The sequence below is a fragment of the Ochotona princeps genome, chromosome 1, assembly GCF_030435755.1.
Source record: "Ochotona princeps isolate mOchPri1 chromosome 1, mOchPri1.hap1, whole genome shotgun sequence".
Taxonomy (NCBI): domain Eukaryota; kingdom Metazoa; phylum Chordata; class Mammalia; order Lagomorpha; family Ochotonidae; genus Ochotona; species Ochotona princeps.
The window spans coordinates 29,607,981-29,628,572 of NC_080832.1; the positions used below are offsets into that span (position 1 = coordinate 29,607,981).

Here is a 20,592-nt window from a genome sequence, read left to right on the forward strand (position 1 = left end):
CTGGGCCGAAACACCACAGTAAGTCAAACAAAAGTATAATTTCCCTTTGTGTAAATCCTTAAAATAGGCTGTATTTTTGTATCAGTTCTGCTTATTAAAGAGAACATCACGACTTCTACACTTTGATTGCCAGCCTTATTTCCTGAAGTCTGATTCATCTTCTAAGCCACCACAGTCTGCCTTCTGCCCCGACACTGCTCCGTGCTAAAGTGGCAGGCACAGCTCCAAAGCCCTCCCTACTAGAACTCACAAAACTGCCCCTGCCACTCCTGTTTCAATCACTGAGGCCTCTCTTGTGGACTCTCCTCTCATCACAAATACTTCCCTCTTTGCTGCTTAAATTACAACTTCTTAAACGGAGTCTATAACAGTTCCTAAAAAGCTCAATACTAGATTCTGGAAATTCAGAGCACCCTTGAAATTACATACACAGGAATCTGCATTTGTACCTGAGGAGGTCATCATTTTTTTTCACATTCTCAAATCAGTTACCATAAGTCTTCATTTGAGACCAACATCCATTTCCACTTACAAGTTTTCCAGGACTCGATCACTCTCAAGGTTTGCTACAGATGTCTCTCCATCCTGAACTACCAGGGATCAGAATCTATAAATTAAACCGCCACGGAAAGAATAAAAATGATTAATCCCCTCCCAAATATTTGCTCTGTCTTTTCTTAGTGAATGAAGCACCATTAAACAAACTCACCCGAGTTCCAAATCCCACAGCCCACTCTCCCTCTTCCTTTTCTTCTCTGCCAGTTGGTCTCAGGCTCTGGTTTCCCTCCTGCACCGAAGCTGCAGTGTTTTGTTTCAGGCTTTCCCCCATGTCACTAGAGTTACAGGTTTTAACTGGAACTCTAGCTTTCTTCCAGCTGCCGTGGTCTAGTCCATCTACCAGTCAGACACAAGCGCCACGTCCCTGCTTGAAAAGGCATCTCCTCCCCCTCACTCGGACAAAACAGAATCGAAACGGCTTGTTTGCAACGCAGCGTACTTCGCTCCTTCAAGCTTCCTTTTATAACATAACCTTCCACATGCAACACACTTTAACGTTCTCTATTTTATAGCATTCCTCTTGCAATAGAACCACTCAGCATGCTAGGTATGTGCCCGGAATATCCTCTCCACATCCTGCAACTAACAGACTGACTCACAATTACATATTTTACAGGTAACATACAAAACATGTCCTGTGGGTAGACCCTGGGAATATGTGACACAATGGTAAGACAAGGAACTCTGTGGCAGCTACGCTCCAGTGGAGAAAAAACAAGCAGGCCAGTATCTGACAACATCAGTGAAGGTGATCTGCACTGAAAAGGAACTCAGCAAGAGGACAACACAGAAAAATTAGGAAGAATGTTCTAGGGAAGTCTTTCAACTTTTTTAGAGTAGAAGATGATTTTTGTAGAGATCTATTCATTCATTCAAAACACACATGAGTGGGTGAGAGAGTGAGTGCAAGAAAGTCATCTTCCATCAGAGCTGACTTCCCAAATGCCCCACAGCCAACGCCAGGTCAAGCTGGATGTCTCCCACATGAAATGCAGGGGCTGAAGCGCTGGGCTCATCACTGGCTACCTCCTCAGACACATGAACAGGAAGCTGGACTGGAAGCAAAACAGCTGGGACTTTAAACAGGACTTTGAGTAATACAACCTTTTACTGGACACAGGACCAAGCTCCTTGAAAAGGGATTGCTTATTTTCTCACAGGCAGGCAGACGCTGTTCCCATCCACAGGTTTACTTTCAAACACTGGCAAAGTTGGGAGTAAGAACTCATCCAGGTCTCCCAAATGGGTGTCAGGAATCCAACTACTCAAGCCATCTATTACCTGATGCCTCACCAGGTTGACATTAGCAGGAAACTAGAACTGTGGCTGGGTCTGGGACCAAAACCCAGGCATTCCAATATGGCATGTATGCATCCCAACTGGCAGCTTAAGCACTGTGCCAGATGCTTGCCACCAAACACTGCATACTTTAAATGTATGCTTCAGAATAAGGATCACGACACTTGGTGCTAAACTGGAAAAAACAAACAATCAAACAAAAAAACCCTACCGGATTAAATGAATAGGAAAGGAATAACTTGTGGGACGGGGGATAGAGTGGAAATGGTAGTAGAGAAACCAAATAGCCTCAAAAAGCAAATTTCCCCTTGAGTGTTCTATTATTTCCTTATATCACCTTCTGGTATGTTCTGCTCATGCTCGTGTAGCTAACAGGTTATTTTATTGGTATTAGCCTAGACCTCAAAACCCTGAAAGCTAACTGGAGCATTTACAAATACACAAACACAACTCTAATGTGAGTCAGTTTAATCATAACCTGGACACAAACCTTCAGCAATCTTTAAGAACACTTCTCCTCTCCAAGTTGCTCTTCCCTTCATTTCACCTTCAAGGATTCTAACGCATATGACCCTGATGGCGGGCCATCAAATGACAGACGCCCTGTCAGCATTTTCATGATAGAGCATTAGTCCTCTATCAGAGTGAAAGTGAGAACACGACACACGACAAACACCTACTTTCAGACAGCTGAAACTTTACCAACTTTTACAGCCCAGAAACAAAAGCCCAAGAAATAATTAAGAGGCATGTGTTCTTAAACAGAAAGTAAATAATTATCCAAGTAGCTCTGCAATATGCTCTGTAGTGAAAGTTTCAAGATTACTCAGCACACAGAGGTTTGCCTTGCTGTGCTGTGCTCTATGTTAGCAACACACTACTGAGCAGAGGAATGATTGACTCCCCTCCAGCACTCCAGTAGGTCAGATCGCCTGCTGCACTCCTCCATTCTCCCACTACCAAAAGAAGAGTGCAGCATAGGGTACCTCTGAGATCAGCACACTTAATTTGTGTCAAGGGAATCTCTTGAATTGGTGACTACCTTCAACATGGCTGTGATAACCCTAATGAGGCTGTGACCAACTCATGAAGAATTAAAGAACACTCACTACATCATGTTGGTCACACACGTGTAAGAGCAGCTGGACATGTCCCTGGAATTCACTGCAATTATAAGCAGGTGAGAGGAAAAAAGGCTTTGGTTTAAAAAAACAATGTGATAAATTTATAAGGACATGAGGGTAGTTGTGTCACATCGAGTTAAGCCACAGAGCTTGGGACTCCTGCATCTCAGACCGGATGGTCTGGGTTTCCACCAGCCTCCTGCTGATGTGTCTGCAAGCAGCAGATGATGGCCCAAGTATTTATAATCACCAGCCAAGATTATGGTGAAAAGTTGGGAAGCAAAACAGTGGATGGAAGATAAAGCATTGAATAAATCTCCCTCTCCCACTCACCACCCACTTAAAAAAAAAAAGAAGGTGTGTTTGTGGGGGAAAGTGGTGGTTCTTATTTCACAAGTTTCAAGTTTGGCATCAATTTTAGCTGAAGTTCAAACAATGAGCTCTACATATACTGACCATCATAAATGAAATATTCATCTTCCATTTCTACTTTTGAATTACACATTGATTTTATCATTTTCCTATCTGAAGAACAGCTGTCTATGAAAGAGTGTGGTGGAAAGAACACTGGGGAAACATTAACAATGTGTTATATTTGTGTCTTAAATTTTGATCTTTGTCTCAAAATAAGCTTAATACACTGCAAATAAATAGTACTGGCACCTTGCAGAACTGCTTTCCTAATTTTTTCCAACACAGTACTCAATAGTATACAAAATTAAAGGAGATACAGCCCAACAACTTTTTTGACTTTCACAAAACAGCTATGATCATTTCCTTTCTTGATAGTTTTTAGATACAGAATTCTGGACAGCTTTTGGGAATAACATTATTAGTATCACAAATTATTCTGGCTAAGCTAGTTGCTCAACTAAATAAACAATAACTTGGCTTCACTTTCTTTAAGCAAAAGTCTCATGTGTAAATACAAGCACATTTTATCTCCTCAGTGTATAGAGATTAATAATAACCTACTAAAACAGAAACAGAAGTAGTACAACATGAAAGAAGGGATTTAGACTTTATCACTGTATCTTCAAAGGAAAATATATTTTAACAATTTCACATAAATATGCACACATTTTATAAAAATATATTTTGGGGCTGGCAGGGAAGGAGCGTGGACTAAGCCTCTGCCTGCAGCACCGGCATCCCATATGGGTGTTAGCTCAAGTCTTGGCTGCTCCATTTCTATCCAGTTCCCTGCCTGGGAAGAGTCCTTGGGATCCTATTCTCATATGGGCAATCTGGAAGAAGCTCCTGGCTTCTGGATTCAGACCGGCCCAACTCCAGCTATTGCAGCCATTCAGGGAGTGAACCAGCAGGTGGGATATCTCTATTTCTCCTTCTCTTTCTGCTAACTTCACTTTCCCAATAAGAATAAATCATATATGTGTGTGTGTATACACACACATATAAATGATTCTGTATATATATATATATATATCCACCTAAAGGTCAAGACAGTAGTAGGTAAAAGAGGATGATCTTCTGCAATTCCTTTTGTTTAAGCAAAGCATTTATTTTTTTTTGTCTTTAGCTTGAAATGTCCATATAACTGAACTAAAACATTCAGACTGAGTCATTGTTGTGGTACAGCAGCCAAAGCTGTGGCCTGCAGTGCCAGCATCACTTACAATTACAGATTGGTGCTGCGGCTGCTCCACTTTCAGTCCAGCTCCCTGCTAATGTTCCTGAGAAAGCAGCGGAGGGCCTAAGAGCTTGCGTCAGTGCTCCCACAGGTGAGACCTGAAAGAAGCTCCTGGCTTCTTAAACAATAAAAAAATTATTTCAATACCGGCTTAGACAGAGCTGTAATTATCAAATCATTTCTCTGATTAGGTAGCTTCAATACTTGTTTCTAGCCATATCATAAACAGAAAATTTTACAATCTACCAAGTCATCAAGCCATTCTTGAGCCACTACTGCAGCAAAGCAGCAATTTTCAACCACTTCTAAAATCACAAGAAGCCTGCTATTCAGAACATTTATAGTGACACAGAAGATTCAAATTAAATGGCTTGACACTGATACAAACAAGTTTCATGTTCACCATCAGTTAAGGTCATACAAGTTAAAAACAAAATAGTGTCTTTTAAAAAAGGACTAATTCTGCTAAATGAAACCATTGGGGTCTGCTTTATTCAGAAGTCCCATACAACTAAACAAGCAGTCAAGTCCACAGGGAAATAGCATTTCAATAGCTGCTACACAGTGCCAGCCCAGGCTTTACTGGCCTTCCTATTCTAAGAAACAGAGATGTCTCTCTTCACATAGTCCATCTGCCCTACAAGATAACCAGATGCCTGTGGGACAATTCAACATTAAAAAAAAAGCACTTTGCACTCCTAAAACCTGCCAGCAGTGATGAATCCAACAGTCAGTTATCACAAAGAAGGGCTTTTAATACTTCTTTAAAAAGCCTCCAAATAAAACCACCAAGGAGTTCAAGCGGCTTCATGGTTCATCCACAGCACACCATCTAGTACCACTTCTATAAGCAGTGCTAATTTTTTTTCACTTTTCATAAAATTCTAAGCACTTAACATTTAATTTTCAGTGACTCTAAGGAGGTACTATTAACATTACCCAAACAGTGCAAATGAAGAAACTGTGGCTGAAGGAAACAATAGAACCGACCAAGGCCATGCGCAAATCTACAATGCAGAACACAGCCTGTGCTCGGAGTCCATACCCTGCTTGGTTTATTTCCATCTCTGGGAAGGCAGAGTGACAGAGAGGGAGATTTACACACCCAGACAGCAAGGGCGGGCCAGGCTGAAGCCAGCAGCCAGGAACTGCCGCTCTCCCTCACGGAGGCCTCAAGCGCTGGAGCCATCATTTGCTATTTCCATAGGGACATTAGTAGGAAGCTCATCTGGAAGTGGAGCAGCCAGGCTTCACACCAGCATTCCAACTTGGGACACAGCCTAACCTGCTGCTTCACATGCTCATCCATAGAATCGATAAGTACTAATGAACCATAATACCAACAAAATGTAACTAGTTCTGATCAGAACTGTTCTGCCTCACAATAAAAATGCAATTTATCAGGAGGAGTAATAATTTTTTGGAACGATTAACAGTAACACATTTTCTTAAGGTACTGGTAGTTCCCACCTAATGAGTTAAAAAACAAATCCCATAGTACAGACCAATGTCTCCAAACAGATGCTCAGCTCACCATCCCAAGGACAACTTTGTAATCAAATACCCCACAAGTCTGGAAAAAACTGTGTCCTTAACACACCATCTGACTTTCATCTTATTCTTGGAAAAAGTAACCAACAGCCAAACTTTAGTGCTACACTTTTTTGGTAGAAACAAAAAATTTAATTTCAGAATCACAGAGATGGATAAGAAGGTAGGGTATGAACAAAGCACAGAGCAAAGGAGAGATGGCCATCGTGTTTCCAACTGCTGGATCAGTCCTCAAATGCCCACAACAGCCAAGCCTGGGGTGGATCAAAGTGGACAGCAAGGAACTCAATGCAGGACTCCCACATGGGTGGAAGGAACCAATGACCAGACCCACACCCTTCCCATCAACAGCAAGCTGGAATCAGGCACAGAAGCAGGACACTAACCCAGCATGCAGGCACCTCCACTGCTAGGCTAAATGCCCACTTCTTTTCAATGAAATGTCAACACTTTCAATTACTGACTTCCCTAGGCAGGCAGACATGAATTGCACCAGAAATCATTTCAGTATATGCTGGTGTGTTTTACATTTAACAGGATCCCTAGCAGCGTATTTCCCAGAATACCACCCATTTTAACCAAATTCTCAATTTTACCACCCTTTTATCAGATATACAATCAAATAAGTATCTGATCTGATGTGGCCTGATTTGCTTTCACTAATGACGTATTTATGAACTTTTTTGTAACTGTTCAAACATACATGCTGCATCTCTCTAAAAAAACACTGTCCAAATAGAAAAATCATATTTTTCTAGGTGGCCTGAAAACACCTCAGATATGCATATAGTCTCTTATCGTTCTGAAACATCCCAGAGTGGCAGTCACGTGACAAGAGCAAATACTGTATCTACCAAGACAGTCAGCTTTTACTTTTATTGTTTGAGTTAGTTGAAATAAAGCCCTCACCATTTTTGAGAAATTTCTGCTACTTTTATCTTCAGGCCCTGCAGGCAAGATAAAAAAGTTCAAATTTTAGGCATCAGGAGTTAAGATTTCAAAATGGTTCCCGTACACCATGTAAGTCTTTGACGTGAAATAAATCTTTATCTCCTTCAATTTACACATCTCCAAACATACGTACACAACATTGACTCATAGTCCAGATCCTTAACACACTTCTAATTTAGCAGCCATGATGACATCCACGTCCTAAAAGCTAAAGTCCCAGGCAGTATGTAACAATGGATTAAAAATCAACTTTGGTTCTCAGGATTTCTTACCCATGAATGTAATTTCTATCTCCAAGCATATAAAAAGTACCGAAGTGCGTGTGGGTGCTGTGGCAGAGTAAGCTGCCAACTGCAATGCCCATATCATCCATCCAGGTCCCTGCTACTTCCCACTTGCAATCCAGCTTCCTGCTGGAAAGCAGCTGAAGGCTCATGTGCTTGGGACCCTGCTGCGCAGGCAGCCGACCCAGAAGGAACTGTGGACCCCTGTGTTCAGCACGGTCCGGCCCTGGCTGCTGCAGGCATCTGGGAGACGAACAAAAAGATCAACGACTTCTGCTTGCTCTGGTGCTCTCATTTTGCTTTTTACACACACAAAAATATATAAATAAAAAATGCAAATGCACACACTTAAGGTTTTTTTTTTTTAATAAAAGCACCTGAAGGCACTTTTCACTCCACTTTGCATACCTGACATAGCATCAGGCATATGAAAAGTACAACAAAATGACATACATTCCAACAATTTTTTTAATAGCTTAATGTTACGATATAGCTAAATTTTCAAAGCATCAAAAGTTTTGACTCGCATATCATAGTAACATTTTACTATACCCTTTCCTAAAAACAATTTCATTTTTCATAGTAATCATTTCGTCACAAGTCTATGATGCAATAAAAAGCAATCAATCACCAGCATATCCTTTACCTCCAGACAGTACTCATGACCACTTAACTACTGGCGGGAAGAAGCTCCCGGCCCCTGGCTCAGCATCAGCTCAAGGACCTGAGCCATCCTCTGCTGCTTTCCCAGGCCACAAGCAGGGGACTGGATCCGAAGCGGAGCACCTAGGACACAGACCGTTGTCCATATGGGATGTCAGTCCTGCAAGCCTGCTATGCCACCATACATTCATCTCAGAAAAAGCGACTATTCTATAAAATTACAATATTACCAGCGTACTGGTGAAATGTCTTTTCATTCAGAAAAGCTCAAGTATTTTCACATGCCTTATTCTCATACAATATTTTGAATCTCGGCATAGGGCTCTTAACCTGTTGTATGCATAACAGTTCCTCAGAACAAATACAGATCATCTGACGTGACTGTAGCAGTTCTCGCAAGACGAAGGGGACTGGAAGGGCGATCCACCAAAGCGACATTAACTGGAGGCACGTGCAGGCAGAGCACACGCAGTGGGAAACTCCTCAAGGAATACAATGATACAGCATTTTTGATTGGCACACGAGTAAGGACAAGAACTAAGATGAAAGAAATCAAATGTTACTCGTGGGGTGACGCCCACTCAGGACAGGGCAGGAGCAGGGTTCAAGGGAGACTGAGCGCGACGCTGCCAGCCGTGAAGCCGGTGCACTGGAGCCTCCCGCGGGCTCAGCCCAGGACATCCCGCCCAGGGAGGAGCGAACAGCCCTGCATCACAGAGGAGAACACTGCCCTTTCCTCTCAGCGCTGTCACAATGCAACCCAAGCAATGGGCCCACGTTCACTTCTTCACATACACAAAATTTCTTAACAAAAGGAACTGGACCTCAGTTCCAAGGTAAAAGCTGAGAATGAAAAACATGGGAGTTGAAAACCCTGTTCTGGCTTGCCCTCCTCCAGAAATTAGTCAACAGACAAGAACTCCAATATCCACTAAAAACAGGACTGAGAAGGGGTCTGGGATACGCAGAGCACCTTTTTTCCAAACTTGCAAAAAGAGTGGGGAGGAGAGGGTACACAGAATTTGTCTTCATTTCTGCATCTTCAACTTGATATAAACGGCCTGGCTTCCATGCATCACAAAAATGGTATTATGGTAATGGTGTATGTGCCCTTTTCAGTACCCCACCCCCAAACCCCCTCACCACGAAGGTTCAGGGAAGAATAAAACCATTAGCAGTTTGTAAGCTAAGGCTTAGAGAAAAAAACAAACAGACAACAGGATGCCTAAGCAGCTGAGCCACTCAAACAGTAATCCAATCGACTAGTGCTAGCAGTCAATCTCCATGTGAAAGAACTGCCATTTTCTCAAACTTTCCTAAGCACTGGATGAGCCTTCTCCTTCTATCTGTCTCATTCAGTTTTCCCAGGGGGTGCCACGGCTTCTGTATACCCACAAAAAAAATAAATAAAATAAAATCACACCGAACTTGCTCTCCACCCTCCAGTCACAATTTTAAGGCACTCTTCCAAAAACACACAAGCCTACACACAGCGGCTCGCGCGAGTCACTGCCCTGGAACTGCAGCTGACAGATGCTGCCAGGGAGCTCACAGCTGAGGGCTGGCTGCGGCTCCGCCAGAGAGCGGCGAGCAGCAGCCTGCAGATGCACGGCGCGGCGGGCGCGGAGGGGTGCAAGACACCAGGGCCCATCACACTCACTTTCCGGGCCCCTACGGGCTATTTTAGTAAGCAGTTAGCCCCACTCTCATGTCTACCCACAGCTCACTTTCTCCTCGGTTTCAGATCCTTCTTTCCCAAGTCTGATTTTGGTCAAACAAATAAATAAATAATAATAAAGCGCAGCCGCTGGCATCATCGCCACGACCGGGGCACCCACGAAGCCGCTAGCTGAGAAGGACCGCGGGAAGTTTTGTGGGAAGCAAGGGACCCCCTCACATCTCTGCAGGGTCCTCCTTCGACTAGGTGAGGGTTTCTCTCTGTTTCTCTTTCTCTCTCTCTCTCTCTCTCTCTCTCTCTCTCTCTCACACACACACACACACACACACACACACACACACACACACACACACACAGACACAGATGGGGAAACCTCCCCTTCCCTCCGGCCCCCATCCTCCACCCCTTGCAGAGGCTCACAGGACAAACACAAACCCCTCGGTTCCCGGCAGGATGCAGCACCCCGGCAGGGACGCCCCACCCCCATCCCGTTACCCTAACGAGAGGTCCAGGCACCGCCGGGAGCCCCTTCCCCCGCACCGCAGCCCGGCGCCCCGACGCCACGCACCCGGCACTCGGGCCGCTCGGGGCCCCGCGGCCCCGTCCCCGCTCCGCCCCCCGCTGCGGGGTCGCCTCTCGAGTTACCGTGGGAAGACCGGACGGCCGTAGAGGACGCGGCGGCAGCGCTGCTGCCGGTTGCGCCGGACGCGAAGGAGAAGCTGGAGGACAAGGATGATGATGAGGCGGGCGCGCTCCCCAGTCTCCATGGAACTCCCGCCCCGGTCCGTTGCTAGGAGCCCCCGAGGCTCAGGCTCCGTCTGTCGGGCTTTGTTGTTCCGGGTCCGAGGCGGCCGCCGCTTCCCCCGCGACAATAAATAGACCCGACGCGGGGGAGCATAGAGACGGCGCGCGCCGGCTAGAGCGCCGACGGACAGGGCGCCCCCGGGCTCCTCGCTAGCCAGCCATTTCCGGCTCTCACTGCTCCCGTCCCTTCCCCCCCCCCCCCCCCCGCCTCCCTCGCCCGGACCCTCCCTTCCTCTTTCCTGGTCCTTCCCGCCCCGCACCCCGCACACACACACACCGAGTCAGGTCCTTCCTGCCCCCGCGGGGATGGCGGTGCGGGCCCTGGGACGGGCGCCGGGTGAGAAGGCCTCGGGCTCGGCTTTCTCTCGGGAAACACTTGAGAACAGGGTCTGAAAACAAAACTGTCCAGATGCTATGCCGCACGTGGACTTGAAAACCCAAAGCTTACAACTTTCTCATGAGCTCATCCAGGTTATACAAAAGGCCCTCCTAGAACTGGTGAAGCTGTGCCTTGAACGGCTAAAGGAGGCGGAAATGAAAAAGCATCCTACTTCTCTGTTCCAATTCAGAGCGTTTCAGCGCCCAGCAGGGAGTTGGATCTCGCCTATTAGCGCGACAGGGGGAGAGAGAGGACAGATGGACGCGCACGCCCTCCCCCCCCCACGTCCCTTGTCCCTTCCGAGTGTCTTACTCAGCCTCGCCCGGGCGCTCAGGACTCTCCGTCGGGCACCGGGATGCTCCTGGGGCGGCCGAGCCGAGTGGACAGCAGTCGGAGAGCCCTGTTGGAACCGCCGCGCCGGAAGCCTCGGCGGGGACGGTGGCTTGAGGGCCACTGGCCGCGGGAACGAGACTCGCTGACCTAACGGCTCCGGGGCCGCCGCGAGCCCTCCTGACCTCGGGGGTCGGAGCCCGCGCGAGCCGGAGCCCTCCCGCCCCCGGTGGAGGCCGTGGGGAACCCGAGTGGAGTCATTAGAAGGCCACGCACAAAGCAAATTCACAGTTGTCTGGTGTTACTCGAGGATGAAAAATGAAAATGTCACTGTTCATTTGAAAGATAAGAGACGCGCTGTATTCCAGAGGCTCGGAAGCCTTCGGCCATTTGGGGGTTTAATTATTTATGGAGTCTCCGAGGCTGCCTCTTGATCTTATACTTGATGCCTGCTCATAGTGTTCAAACACGTATCTGAGCAGTTGAGGGCTCTAGGATGTCAGATGATGAAATTCGTTTTGCATGCCTGTACTAACTGAATAATAATTAAAATTGCAGCACATGACAGGTGTAGTGTAGAAAATCCCCCGAGTGAGTTCGGCATCCTGAAGAGAGGAGAGGGGGCTTTGGGAAGTGACATTCCAGCTGATCCATCCAGGGGATGGCAGTGGGAGAGATCTGCGTGGTGTGTTCCCATCTGAGGGAACAGTGTATGCAGGAGCCCATACTGCCTGCTGTGCTGGGGTGTGCGTTCTGCTGGGGCACTGGGCAACACAGCGAGGGAAAGACGCCAGATGAAGTAGCAGGGAAACAAGACATGGGATCTTCGATGCCTACTATAGAGCACAGAAGGCATTTAGATTTTCTTTCGTTCAAGTTCTGGGGAAAGTGAGATTCCAGCTGGAGAATCATATGGTCAGATTTATCAAGGAAATGCGCTTTTCCAGGGGTTGCTGCCGTGGCTGAGAAGTCAGTATTACAGCACCAGTGACCAATTTGAAGCTTTTGACAGGACAGTCTCATTCAAGGAGACAGGCAGCGCACCCAGAACCAAGCTTGTCAATCCCTTTGGTCTCCCTTTTGTCATGGATCAGCCAACAATTTGCCTCCACACACTGGTTCCTCATACTGGAATTGCAGGCAGCAGTCCATATGAATAATACATAAACTGGCTGTATGCTTCTATGCTATCGCATTAGCCCCTACAGTGTTCCCCTGACCCAGGAACTCACTTCCCAGGGGAAGAAATGAAACAATGAGATGAAGACCCTGGGCTTCTCTGTTCTTACAATGGCCCAATTCTTCAGAGACTAACCATTGTTGAGTAAGTTCGTGTAGTTTTGTGTTCTGAATCAAGACTTCATTAATAGGAATTTGCAGCTGTCTGACCCTGCCTGGTTTCGTCAAGGTGAGATGTGAATAAGAAAGAGCCATCCCTTGTAGGCTGGAAAAAATAGCTGACTTCATTGGTTAGTTCAATGCTAAGCAGAGAGAGATGTACAGCGCAAAGTCAGTCTGATTCGTCCTAGTCAGCAAGGAAATAAATATGGAAATTGAAAGGAACATCTTGAACCTTTTGGTAATTTGACATCAGAGTGGCATCTAAGCCTGGAGTTTTGTACTTATAAAGCATTTGTCTACTTTGGGTTGGTAACTAAAAACAACAACACACAAATGGATCCTTCACCACAGCCAGTTCCAAAGAAATTGGTAGATGACTTATTTTGCCTAATAAGGCTGTGTCATTAGGAGACTTGGCAAAAAAAAAAAAAAAAAAAATCAGGCTATTGAAATGTGTTGGCTGCTTCTTTAGTGCTGTAAGAGACGAACTATAATTCAACAGGGCCTTGCTAAAGAGACTGGCTACAGTGGAGTGAAAAGAGCACAGCGTTGTCAGGAGGAGTCCTTCCTGCCAGGGAGTGCAGGCAAGGATCGATAGTACCTGCTATGCCAGATGAAAAACTGAACATTTGCCTTACGCAAAACACACTGAATTTGGAGACCCATTGGAACAATTTAGTAGGTACACATTATTGCTTGGGATTCATTCCAAAGATCTCCTGCTGTGTCCTCAATACCATAAAGATAATTCCACTTAATGCAAAGTGGAGTGGTGTACAACTTAGGGGATGCAGTCTGATGCCACAGCCTGGCTTCATAATCCCAGCCCCTACCCTCAGATGGGGTTGTCAACAAAAACCATTGAAGAAAGGTCTGGGGAGACTGACGAGTTGCCAGGCAAGTTTCCAGGGATAGAAACAGGAAGGGCAGAGTCCATAGTCAGAGCTCATGTCTCAGTGAGATCTCTGATAACGAGCTAATGGATTTCCCAAATGGCATTGACTGGCAGCCAAGTGAAGTTTGAAAGTGTTGCCAGAATGCCCTCAGCTTAGCACAAGGTAGCTACTGTCACACTCTGGGCTCCCTACCTGGTAGAAAGAGACAATACATTTCCAGGACAGTTTTAGGTGATTCCTTCTCTGTACATCTAAGGCAGGATCTTTGAGATGAGGAGAATCTTAGCACTTTCATTGACAGACCAAGGCCTGGGATACAGAAGTGACATCTCCACTTCTGTTACTTACGTCCAATGGGATATGGTATACGTTCACAATAATCGTATGCTACTTTTCCTTCTGTCCTTTAGTTGTTAGTTTGTGTTATTCCTTTCTCACACATTTGCAAATATGGGATGAATCCATTAGTTACCACTTAGACATATCTGGATCTAGTCAAGATTGATAAGCACTCAAAGATCCTAGACTTGGGGTTGAATTCAGTAGTTAGATGTGACTGTGTTTTTTTCCTCCTATGGGGTTAGAAATTAGACATATGAGATTGTGTGCATGTGTGTGTTCATAAATGATGCACTGAGTAGGCAAGAGGGGAACTATAAAGAATAATTGTGTGTTGTTATTCTAGAACCCTTTTCTTCTTTGGGTGAAAAGTGCTCTTTTCCCTTATTTTGCAGAATTACTTCTCTCTGCTCCCCATTTAAAAAGATTGCAAGTATAAGTGGCCATGGCCTCCATGATTGATAGGTCAGTTTCAGATCAGAGGTGGGCCAACTACAGTACCTAGTCTGACATTGATTTATTACTTGTAGGTTCCAGACTGACTCTGCTTACCCGCACTCTTGAGTTGTGTATGGTCCCGGTAAGTAATCTTCTTTTGCCAGTTCTCATAATGATTTGTTCTCTAGGTAGAAAATACCAGAGAATTTCTGAAATAAGTACAGATTTTTCTTATGGTTCCTGCATGTTCCCCAACAGGTTCCTCCTCTCTAGCATCTACCATTTGCAGAACAGATGGCTTTTCCAGTCCTACTCAGGGATCCAAACGACAGTTTTGAAGGATACTCCTGTAAGTTTGAAACTTGAAATATATTTGCCCAGTAATTTGGGAGTGAGAGAACAGCAGAGTACTCTATCACTAATGATTGGTTTAAATTGTCAGGAGCTTGGAAGAAATGAGGATGGAAAATAGGTAATATGGGAAACATGTATATAGATCTACTTCTCTGAATAGGAATGTTAAATAAAATTCTCTAGGTGGTTGTTTGACTTGAACTGGTTCCTATGCGGTATCTACAGACCAAGCCAATATAGAATTTTATCACAACAGTAGAGTTTTAGTTAAATTCAGGAGGCTCTGTAACCAATTCACCAACTCTAAGCAACTTGTATATCTCACTTCTGTTTTCAATAAATGCTGTCTCATCATGTTGGTGGGAGTTCTTAGACACTGATGATGGGGAACGTCCAACTCATGAATATGTTTGCTTTGTTTTTATTTGCTCAAAAATGTCTATTAAATTTACTCGATCTAAGAATTTTCATTTGAACAGGTGTACACTTCAACGATATTCATGTCCTGTCTGACACAATGCATCCACTGCAGAGGACACCTTGGTAATCAGATAGACAAAAATGGCTCACTTTGAGGATAGCAGTCAGCAAGTTTGCACAGCCACTCCAGTGCTTACTCAAAGGGCTCCTGACAAAGTAGCCCTGGAGGCAAGAATGGAGGTTGTACATGTGCTCAACAACTTGGATTTCCCCTTACCAAGGCTCACCTTGCCAACATTACCACTAACTACTTAGTATGCCAAAAGTGGAGCAAAGATAATACTGAGTTCCTAAAGTGGCACCATTCCCAGGGGCGATGAGCCAGCCATCTGCTGGCAGGTTGATTACATTGGACCTCTTCCATTATAGAGGGAACAAAGATTTGTCCCCATTGGAATAATCAAATATTCTGGATTTGCCTTTTCTGCTCATAATACTTCTGCCAGCAACACTATTTGTGAACTAATAAAATGCTTTACTTACTCTCAGTATGTTTTCCTCAACTTTGCATCTGATCTGGGAAACTCATTTCACAGCGAAGGAAGTGCAGCAATAAGTTTGTGCTTGTAAAATTAACTGGACTTATTGCACATACCTCCCCCATGGAAGCAGCTGGTGTAACTGAATGGTGAAATGACTTAATGAAGAGTCAGTTATGGTCCCAGCTGGGAGACAATTCCTTGGGAAAATGGGACTATTTCCTAAATGATACGCTTTGAAACAGAGACCATTATATGATGTTGTTTCTCCCATAACTGAGATATTTGAATTCAAGTCTGACAGTGAGAGTGACTCTTACTGGAATATCCCCTAATAACCCCCCATTTAAATTTTTGCTTCCTTTGCTGGAAACTGCTGCTGGTTTAGAGACTTTAATCTGCAACAGGAGAGTGCTTCTGAGAGGAGATTCAACAATGGTACCAACTGGCCATTTGGGGCTTCTCATACCAATTAAATCAGTCCTGGTTGGAGTTATTGATCATGATTAACAGGAGGGTTTGACTGCTTCTTTGTACATAAGGAGGCAAGGAGTACCTAAATGAATCTGTGGAATCCTCTTAGTATTTCCATGTCCAGTATTAAAGTTGATGAAAAAAATCACAACAACAAAAACAATTAAAGGAAGTTTCAGGGCTCAGTCTCTTCAGGAGTGAAAGTTTAGGTCTCTCCAACAAGGCAGGAATCCCAAGCAGCTGGGACTCAGGCTGAGGGTGGGGGAAATACAGGATGGGCGGAGGAAAAAGGAAGCCACAGATATCAATTGTGAACAATTATAGAAACAAAGGCCATAGTATCTATTCATGATTTCCATTGGTTTGTCATATGTATGCATGCATTTGTGTTTACTAACCACTTTCTTCTTTTCTCCCATTTTTCTTCTTGTTCACCTTGTTGGCAGTTGTGTTGGCTTCTTACAACTGCAGTAACAAAGAACCACAAACAGCTTCAACAGTATTGTTACAAATCTGGAAACCAGAAGTCTGAAAGTAAGGTGTTGGCAGATTTGGTTCCTTCTGAAAGCATGGAGGACAATTGTGTTCACCACTTCCCTCCTTGGTCCTGGTAAGCTGCCTGGCGACCCTTGGCATTCCCTGGCCAATGAGGCATCACTGCAATATGCTTCCATTTTATATTATTATCTTCACTGCATGTCTGTGTCTCAAATCCTCATCTTTTCTCTCCTTTTTTCTTGTTTTGTTTTGAAATAGTTAAGAGATTTTGTTCCAACAGCTGTAATTACAATGCTTGTCAAAATGAAAACTGAAAACAAGTAACCAAAACAGTTCACTATTTATCGTATATTGAAAGCAGTAAAAGGTTTCACAGCACCATATTAAACAGTTCTGGCATTTTCTCCAAGACAAATGTAACAGCTCCACCTTTTTCAGTGAATTACAGGAGAAAAAAAGTGGAGGTTGTCTTATGGTCATTTGCACCCTTGCTGGCTGAGGAAATAGATGCTTCACACTTGGAGAGGGGGATGCTTCTGGGAGCTGTGATTGTAGAATAGGCCAACTCTCCTGGCTTGAATGGGCTCCCAATGATGAGACATGCCAATGGAATTAACAAGTGCATGAGTAAGTGCATACTGGGAATGAAAGGCTCTGACTCCGACATGGTGCTTACCCAGAGGGCCTAAGGGGAGAATTAAATGCTGTGGCCTCTCAGTCCACTGGCCTACCCCACCAGGTAACTGTGTGAATAACGATACAAGCACAATGCTATGCAACACTAGGTGACACAAAGAAAAACAAGTGAACCATAGGTGTCTCTACTGTGGCCATGCACAGTGGATCACTGTGTGTTTTGTCAGTGGCTTTCATATCCACAAAGGGAAGCAGCTGATCTGGTGACCAGCACTCAGGCTATTATAGGAAAAGCAACACACATTTTCCCTGCTGTGTGTGCAAGTGTTTTCCCCAACTTATATTTTTAATTATTTTCTAGAAATGTAGTAAGTTTGGGGCCGGTGTGGTGGCGTAGAGGATAAAGGTGCCACATGGGCACTGTTTTGCGTCCTCACTGCCGCACTTTCAATCCAGCTCCTTAGTGTTGTGTTTGGGAAAGCTGCAGAAGAAGGAACTACTTCGAGTGCCAGGTGTTAGGCCTGGATCTTTGATCCGTTTTGAGTTGGTTTTGTATATGATGTATATGATGAGAGCTAGGGATCTAATTTCACAAATTACATTCAGTCTTGCCAACATCATTTTTTCTTGTTTTTTTTTTTACATTTTTTTATAAAATATTTAACTTTATTTTAACATTGTTTACCTAGTTGAGAGGGATCATGTGTTCCTCCAATTAGGGTGGGAGGTTGAGGTATCGAGGTAGGTGAGACAAATGTTTCCATTGTTTTTTTTTTTCTCCTGTCCCCTGGGGGGAAGTGGAGTGGGTTGCCCCTTGTTGTCAAACTGTATGTATCAGCATTGGAGAATTTGGTTGTTTGATGGCCCCTCAGAGACCTCAACGTGGGGAAGGTGTTTTGAGGGTGTTACTGAGTGCTTTTCATAGTTCTGAGACAACGTTGGCTTAATTGCATCAGGGTTGAGGAAATCTTTCCAGGGTTGACTGGTTGACCAAGTTAATTTTAGTGTATTCACAGACCCAGACACTTGCTGCAAAGCTTGACCAGGAGAGTTGTCCAGTCTGTTCTGCTTTCATTCCTCTGAAAAGGCACTCAACATCCTCTGCTGACCTAGATGAGCAGGCTGTCGTGCCACTGTCTGCATCCAGACATGCTGTCTACAGTGTGTGCATCACCAACTGAGGAGGCCCAGCCCGATACATGTATTCCAAGGTTGGACTACATATGTTGTGATTTTCCCTGCGGTGGGGTTTGAGTACCGTGATCCAGTTGGTGTGTCCTCCAAGAAACCTCACCTGGGTGACCTCACAGTTGACTGTGTGCACCATACAGTAGAGGGTCAGATTCAGTCTGCCACCTGCACCATCCAATGCGCATACCAGTAGATGCAGCTGCCTGGTCATTTCTGCACCCAGCCCCATATTTTGTATGAACTGATGGGTGCTGCAGCCTAGCCCACCCAAACCTATCACCGTCCTGGTCTTCATGCACACTAGTGGATAGCATGGCCTAGTTGGGACAGCCTCTAAGAACCTTCGCCAGGTTCAACCCTGGTGCCAGTTTTTGCATGTGCCAGCATATAGTGTGGTCTAATGCAGCCCATCCCACATCCCATCCAGTTCTCATGCATACCCATGGGTGCTGAAGGTTAGCTTAGTTTGGTCCATCCCCAGATCTGGCCCATATGTATGCTAATGGATACTGCTATCTTGTCCACCCTAGCCTGCCCCCAGCCCTGGCTCTAATGCTCACCAGTGGGAGCTGCAGCCTTATAAGGGAGTGCCCACAATCCCCCCACCAGGCCCAGTCTGAATCCCAGTTCTTACATTTACCAGGGGGTATTCCAGTCCGGCTTGGCATGACTCACACCTAGTCCAGGCACTTGCATCTGATATGGGACTGGGGACAGACCTGACCCAACAACTGCAACTACCACCCAGTGTGTATATAGGCTGATGTGGCTTGTGGACTGAACCAGAACCCAAACTGGCTGACACACAGATCCGGGGTAATCTCTGGTGAGGTTTCTGTGGTGAACCCCACAACAGAGCTCAGAACTCCAACCAAGGGGAAAATTACAGGATCTGCATGTGTCAGAGCTGGATCTCCTCAGTTTCTGAAGCCTGTGCAGTGGACAGCACGCCCAGATGCAGCTGGAGGACATGACAGCCAGTCCATTGAAGCCTTCAGGGGACTTCTAGTACCATGGATGGCAGAACAAATTGAACAACTCTTCTGACCAAGCTTTGACTGCAAGGATCTGGGTGAGAGAAGACTGTAAGGTGGCCTGTGTCAGCTAATGGACCTGGGAAGGACCTCCTCAAACTTGGAGCTGCAAAATCAATAGCATCTCCGAACTATAAAAACCACTTGTTTAAGCAGTACCCTTGGAACATGCTCAACATCGGGGACCTAGGATGACACTGAGTGGCTGTTTCCCATCCCTGGATACTGATGCTGTTAAGCTGTTGGGAACAACCTTCTTCCTTACTCTCCTCCCTTTGCCCAGATACAGAAAGAAAAAAAATTGGAACCAATTGATTCATTCACTTTCCCCCAACCCTTGACTCCTCCCACCCTAATCAGTGGTCCACATGGGCATGCATTCTTCTCAACCATGTAAACATCATCAAAAATAAAAAAATATATATATTTTAAAAAGAAAGAAAGAAAAAAATGGAATAGGCAACTGTGCTGGCACATTGGTATGGTTAATACACATTTGACATTAATGAAGCCCAGAATGCTCACTATTTGTTAGGTTGCTTTTTTCCCAGCAGTGTAATACTTGCTAAGTACAAGGCAACCTATGCAGATGCCTACAGCTGGGGGCCAGCATCATTTGCTGAAGAGTTTATCCCTTTTTTCTCAGAATTGCTTTGATTATTCTAGACCTTTAATGATTCACGTGCATTTTAGGTGGTGTTTTCCCCCAATTCTATGGGGGCTTTTATTGGTATTTGATAGGGATTGCATTGATACTGTAGATTTTTTGTGGGTAATAGAAACATTTTATTGATAATGATTCTTCCAATCCACAAATTCTGGAGTTTTATTTCATCAGTGTTTTGTAAGTTTCATTGTAGAGCTCTTTCAATTCTGTTTAAATTTGTTCCAAACTATTTTAATGTGGCTATTGTGAGTGAGTTATCTTTCTTAATTTCTTTTTAGGTGAGTTCAATGTTGGTGTATATATATTTTAATAACTGTCATTTTTTTCTTTTTTTCCATGTTTATTTTGTAACCTGAAACTTCTGAATTGGCTTATCATTTCTAACAGCTTTTTGGTGGGGTGTTTAGGCTTTTTCATGTGCAGTATTGTCACTTAAGAACATAATTATTTTTGGGCCCGGTGGCGTGGCCTAGCAGCTTAAGTCCTCGCCTTG

General features: G+C 44.8%; 1 protein-coding gene across 2 annotated transcripts in view; it reads right to left on the reverse strand.

Annotated features, from left to right (window-relative positions):
- TBPL1 (TATA-box binding protein like 1) overlaps positions 1–11,441 on the reverse strand; it is a 34,707-nt gene extending 23,266 nt beyond the window's left edge. The window contains exon 1 of one of the 2 annotated variants that reach the window (XM_058673205.1): positions 11,255–11,441. The gene's annotated coding sequence lies outside the window, so the exon portion shown is untranslated. Of the gene's footprint in view, positions 1–10,404; positions 10,632–11,254 lie in introns of those variants that run through there. The other variant, XM_004587247.4, reaches the window with a different exon arrangement.
- Between the last annotated feature and the right edge of the window lie 9,151 nt (positions 11,442–20,592).